The 6790-nt window shown below is 42.2% G+C and overlaps 1 pseudogene; it reads left to right on the top strand.

The window, feature by feature from the left end:
• The first annotated feature begins 1140 nt into the window (after positions 1-1140).
• Positions 1141-3810, top strand: LOC113454556 (melanin-concentrating hormone receptor 1 pseudogene; annotated as a pseudogene).
• The last annotated feature ends 2980 nt before the right edge of the window (positions 3811-6790 follow it).

The raw sequence follows: 6790 nt of genomic DNA, 5'->3' as shown, positions 1-6790 counted from the left end.
CAAAATGTTGCTCAAGATGGGCATATTTTAGGTTCATGAAAATGAATGATCTGTACAAGAAAATTTTTGGCAAAGAAATCACTTTGATCCTGTGCAGCCTTTGAGATTAGATGCTCTGACACCTGCTGCTTTCAAATATTTCTGTGAATTCCCCACTTCCCCCAACTTATTAGAATTTGACTGATCCTGTGTTCGTGTGCTGTAAGCCAGGTGGCAAGCATGCTCGGTGGTAGCCCTCACTGTGTGGGACATCTTCGCTCCAAATTGGTACTGGGGGGAAGTTCCTTGTGGAACACGCTAGCCTATTCTTAGCCGTGGTTCTGTGAATCCTAGGTAAGAAATTGCAAACAGATAGGTTTGTATTCTTTTTTCTTTTTCTTTTTATTGTTCCTAGTACAGTAACCAGCAAGCACAGTTAAACTGAACAAGGATAACACTGAAATCAATCATCTTTCAGTGTAATTTATCCCTTCACTCTACCCACCTAATCGCTGTCTTTCTCCGCCCTGCACTCGTGTCCCAATTGCCCTATTAACACTATAATTCTATGGTCTACATCGCATACTAATTAAGCCACGATTCCCAACTAGCCCTTACTCCTCCCATTCCTGCAGTTGCTCTCTCTTGATTTATTTACCCACCCTGCCAAAAGCTGTCCTTATGAATGTATTAGTATGATGGTCCTCTTCGTTAATGCTGCATTGCTGCTTGTGAGTATGTAATGAAGTGTTTGTATTCCTCCCTCATCAAATCTAAACTAGTCAGCGTGCAGACGTCATCTGGTAGCAATGTTTGTTTTCGTTTCATCTTCTTCAAGCCCTTAATCTTCCAATGCTGTTGAGCAAGTTGTTTCCTGAAGCCCAACAGGCTGCCCCCTCTACCACTGGCCTCCCTGGAAATGAAACAGTACAGGGGACTCCAAACCTCTTTGCTTTTAGGAAGCACATTATACTATTCCAACAAGCTTTTGGCCTGTGGTTTTTTTTGGGTAGTCCTCATAATTAGTTGAACGTAATTTTGAATGGTTTTTCTAATTCTATTATGAATGATTGTTCGAATTTATTTTTCTTATTCCCTCTCTCTCTCTCCCTTTCCCCCCCTCTCTCCCTCTCTCTGTTTCTTTGATCAGAATTGGAAAGGACAGCTCCCTACACCAATGTGATCATGCCAAGCTTGTTTGGCATCATTTGTTTTCTTGGCATAGTCGGGAATCTTATTGTGATCTACACCATCATCAAAAAGAAGAAGCTTCGGTGCAAACAGACGGTGCCTGATATCTTCATTTTCAACCTCTCCATTGTAGACTTGCTATTCCTGCTGGGCATGCCCTTCCTCATCCACCAACTCCTTGGCAATGGTTCCTGGTATTTTGGAGCTCCGTTGTGCACTATCATCACCGCCCTGGACACCCACAGCCAGATTACGAGCACCAACATCCTGACAGTCATGACCTTAGATCGTTACCTGGCCACGGTCTACCCTCTCAGATCTACTTATGTCCGAACTCCCTGTGTAGCAACCTTGGTTATCAGCCTGGTGTGGCTCCTCTCATTCCTGACCATCATCCCTGTGTGGATGTATGCAGGACTGATGCCTTTGGAGGATGGGACTGTCCGGTGTGCTCTTTTGCTTCCCAACCCCGAGACTGATGTCTACTGGTTCACTATCTACCAGTTCATGCTAGCTTTTGCAATTCCACTGATCATCATATGCGTGGTGTATTTCAAAATCCTCCAGCATATGGCCACCACTGTTGTGCCCTTACCACAGAGAAGTCTTCGGGCTCGTACCAAGAAGGTCACTCGGATGGCTGTTGCTATCTGCTCAGCCTTCTTCATTTGCTGGGCACCCTTCTATATCCTTCAGCTGGTCCATTTGGGAATAGGCACCCCTTCTGTTGCCTTTTTCTATGCCTACAACTTTGCCATCAGCTTAGGCTACGCCAGCAGCTGTCTCAATCCTTTCCTCTACATTGCCCTAAGTGAGACCTTCAAGCGTCAGTTTATGGTTGCAATCCATCCAGCCAAAGAGCACTTCAGGGTAAACAACCACAACCACAACCACAGCACAACAGAAGCCAGTGTGTGCCTGAAGCTTGCCCCAGAGTCCACTCAACAGACTCAGTTTTTGGAGGAGTTTTCCCCACGTTCCTTGCCTGTGGCTGTTGCAGTTCACTAGTGGTCTTTCCTAAGAGTTTCATGGTTCCCCTATTTGAAAACCAAGATATGTTTTCCTTCATGGTAATCCAACACATGGTAAACGTGTGACTTCCTCAGAGCAACTGCTAGGCACAAGTCAATGAGGTGTTAATGGGAGCCTGAAATGTGCAAAATGCTAATAGGTCATTTATTCTGACATAGGAAGAGAAGTGATGAAATAATTGCTGGGAGGATTGGAGGGAAGTATCCACTTGGAAACTATTGAAGAGCCAATGGAAGTCATAAAGTGGACATTATCCCACCAATAACATATAAATGAGCAACCAAGCAACCAAGCAACCAACCCCTTCCTTCTTCCATGCCTATCAACATATTTTATAAGGCACCTGATTCCAGATGACTATGGGTGATAAGAATAAATCATCGTTTAAAAACTATCAATTAACAAAAGCACAATCGCTGTCACACGCACCTCTTCCCAGAGGACAGGCAGTATGTGCATCATCTTGTGGCACATCAGACTCCAGAGGATGCTCTTCTTATTTGCCTGGGAACAAGGTTTATTAAACAGTATCATGGACTTTATTAGTTCCTGGTTTCTCATTGAGTGAAATAATGTCTGCCATGTGCCAAATTGCCTTTGCAAAAAATAGTATAAAATCAAATTCATTGTAGGCTTAACAAATCAAATATGTCATAAACAAAGTGAGAATCTAGGGATGTTTCATCACGAGTAGTGCTCACTTAACAATTGCTCACTTAACATTTAATGACCATTCAAAATACAATGACTTTTTAAAAATTACAACACATGCACGCGCACACACACACACACGATTGTATTTGGGACACTTGGCAACTTCCTTGCATTTACAACTGGTTGCAGATTTGTATTTTTTTTGCCATTTTCCAGGAGAAAACAGCAAAAAGCACCCATTTGATACACTGGATTTATCTACTAATCACCTGATTCGCTCAATGAGCATATGATTCATTTAATGACTGCTGCCTTGCTTTAGGACCAAAAAATGGTTGTAAAATTGAGTCAGATCACATGGTGGCTCATGTAATGACCACAATGAATTACAACCAAATTTCCAGGCTCAATTGTGGTGGTTAAGTCAAGGACTAGTAGTATTTACACCCCTGCAAAAAACAACAACAGGAAATTTAGAACTTCATAGCATGGAACCAATAGCTCTAATGTGTTTAATGGAAGAAGATGCCTTAGCTCAATATAGTGGACATTGTATAAGATCATGGCATGAACAAAGATAGAACAAGAATCCCATAATTGACTGCAGAAACGTCCAATTCAGCTCAAATATTATCCATTGGTGTCTCCAGTTAAGAACTCCCTTAAGTGTCTTTCAAATGGATAAATGTTGCCTTTCTTAGCAACACTGCCAGGTTCAAACAGGCAACAGTACCTTCCTACATTGCTGGCTATGATTTAGTCTTGAACCATGATCATATAGAAATCCTGCAACTTGCTGGTGTTCTTCGGCAGTAAAGAACGGCCTTGAAAGATAGGAGTAAGTATAGCTGCCAAAGTAATGCACAGATAAGTGGGGCTTAAGTCCATTTAAAAAAATAAAAAAATAAAACCCTAATTGGAGAAAACATCTCAGACAGGCCCAGTCTTAGATCACATGATAAAATGAGCTGGGGTTTTGAAATGATAAATGGTAAAATGAGCACATTCAGACTTGTAAGATTCTGTATGATAGCTGTTACAATAAAAGTCTTGCCTTTGATGACATTAGATTCGTAGTTTGGTCTACTCTGTAGGCTAGTGGTGGGATTCAAATTTTTACTACTAGTTCTGTGGGAGTGGCTTGGTGGGATTGACTTGGCTTGATGGGCGTGGCTTGATAGGCATGGCAGGGGAAGGATACTGTAACATCTCCATTCCCACCTCACTCCTGGGGCAAGGTTACTGCAAAATCCCCATTCCCTCCCCACCCCACTAACCTGCTTTCCAGCTCCGTTCTCCTGTGCAAGGCAACAAAAGAAGACCCAGCCAATCAGCTGGGACTTGGGAGGCAGAGAATAGATGGGGGGCAGGGCCAGTCAGAGGTGGTATTTGCCGGTTCTCCAAACTACTCAAAATTTCCGCTATCGGTTCTCCAGAACTGGTCAGAACCTGCTGAATACCACCTCTGCTGTAGGCCTAACACTAAGACACGGGGTAGCATTTCCAACTTAGAACTCTCGCTGCCTTCATGGCTGTATAGAAGAATGAGGACTTCATTCAATGCTATTTATTACATATCAGAGTGCTGCCAGGAGTTTAAAAAATGGCACCTGCCAAAATGTCCCCATTTATATAGCCATTATAGGAAGAGAGTTACATTCTTTCCCCCCATGCCTTCTCCATTATCCCAGCAGGATGCTAATACTTTGAAGAGGTCTCACTGAGCAATGGAGGAGGCGTGGGTGGCCTAAGGCTTTTAATTATGATCTTGTGCTGGGAAGGATAATACAGCGCAGGGGAAATTTTCTTTTTAAGAGAGGTTGCATGACTTCATTAAGTTACACTGAAGTCAATGGAAGACCCTTCCCTTTTCTTTTTTTAAAGTCATCTTCTTCCAGAAAAAGGTTTTGCTGGAGGGAGGAAATGATCACGATGCTTCAACTAATACCTTCAGCTGTGCTTTTAATTAAAGTGGCCCCTACAGTCCTGAATAAGCCATGTGATTTGCTCATTCCAGCAGATCAGTAGGCTTCTTAAAAGTGATATGACAGCAAGTCTGACTTAAACTTGGCAGAAAATAATGGCCGTCCTGATTTTTGCAGCCAAGGTTGGGGAGCCCAGCTTGGGTGCCTTGTTTAGAGAGCTCTTTTCTGCTGTGATTGACCGGCACTATGATCAATCTTGTCCTGTAGTTCAAAATTAATGATACTTCTGGAGGATTACCCTCTCCCCTGCACCAGGTTTCTGATAAAATTGTGCAGAAAGAAGCTGCACCAGAAGAGAGACTTGAATTGCTTTCTCCGGAACACAACGGGAGTGATTTCAGATCTGAGACTGATTAGCAACAACAAATGCTGTAAACTCAGAAAATTGTGTAAATGTGTTATATTTTATGTTAGTAACAAAATGAAAATGGTATGTAGCTGAGGTGATGTTATATTTTGAATGTGATAAGAATAAAGGTAGCTAGCTGCTTTTTTAAAAACCCCAACTCCTTTTTGGGAAGACAGGAACACTCAAACACTTAGACTGCAGTTATATTCTCTACCTATCTACCTACCTTTTGGAATTTCATGAAATTATCAGGAGCTAACTTTAATTTTTTTAAAAAGCCTCCTCTAAGTTTCCTAATTGGTTTGTGTCCTCCATATGCAAGCAAGGAACAGTTTGTTTTGACACAACTTTTCATATGTTGAGATAATTCAGTATTGTTGAGACTCATCTACTTACTTGATTTATACACTATGGGTAACTAATAGCATTTAAAATCATAATGCAAATAACATAACACATTGTATAATTACAGTCAAGGTAGAATTCAATTATAGTGTCATAAATACAACAATTTCACAGGCCTAGGAATCATACACATGTATTCAATCTTTCTGGAAACTTCGCAGAGTCAGGGGCTATCTAATCTTAAGGTCAATGCTCTTCCCATGCAAATGGGTTTATTGTGTGATAGATTTTACCTATGGCTCAGCTGGAGATTAGATTGCCACAGCTGTGGTTGGACTGGAACCATTGCTGGACTGGAAGTCCTCCTGGGTCCCTTCCAGCTCTTTTATTATGCTATTTGGAGGAATGGTTTTAATTTTCTGTTTTCCATTCAGGAGAGATAAATCTTCATCTGCACATTCCATTATGTCAGGGGTCCTCAAACTTGGCGATTTTAAGACTTGTGGACTTCAACTCCCAGAATTCCCCAGCCAGCCAGGCTGTAAACCGTCATCAGCTTGCTGTAAAGCAGCATTTGAAAAAGCACTTTTTTCCCGCTTTTTGAACTGCAGCTGTGCCTCGCACAGCAGCTGAGGTTGAAAAAGCAGGAAATAAAGGTCAGGTAAGAACCCAGTTGGGCCAAAACATCAGCAGACATAGAACCGGTTCTATGTCTGCTGCTCTTCAGAGCTACCGGTTCTACAGAGCCAGACAGAACCAGTCGAATCCCACCCCTGCCTAGAGGTGAGGTAAAAGTTGGGACTGATTGTTTGCAGCCAAGATAACAGTTTTACATGCTTAAAATAAAAATCTAAGCTATGAGCTGGCCAGAAAGTGCACTGCAACACAGGCAGCCTGTTCAGAACCGTTTGCAATAGTCCTACAGTGTTGCTGTAAGGAAAAGTCAGGGTCTACCTTAACAAAAGATCAATTGGAGACATGCCAAAGGCTCATCAAGTTATGAACCTGAGGAATCGGATTAAGGGCCCATGCCATTCACCACTTTCATCACAAAGTGGAGAATTAGAAGCATGAGGGAATCCCAAACATGGACAGGAGGTCAATATTGGCTAGCATTTAAGGTAGCCTTGCCTGGGTTTCCGGAAAGATCTTTAGCCCTCCAAATCAGTAACCACCTATAGCCTGATCTTCCATGAGTTTGTCTAGACCTACTTAAGTTGGTTGTCGTCATCACACATCAGCAAATATTAGAATC

The sequence above is a fragment of the Pseudonaja textilis genome, chromosome 2, assembly GCF_049901715.1.
Source record: "Pseudonaja textilis isolate UNSWEBS1 chromosome 2, rPseTex1.2, whole genome shotgun sequence".
Lineage (NCBI taxonomy): Eukaryota > Metazoa > Chordata > Lepidosauria > Squamata > Elapidae > Pseudonaja > Pseudonaja textilis.
This window is presented reverse-complemented; position numbering and strand designations above follow the sequence as displayed.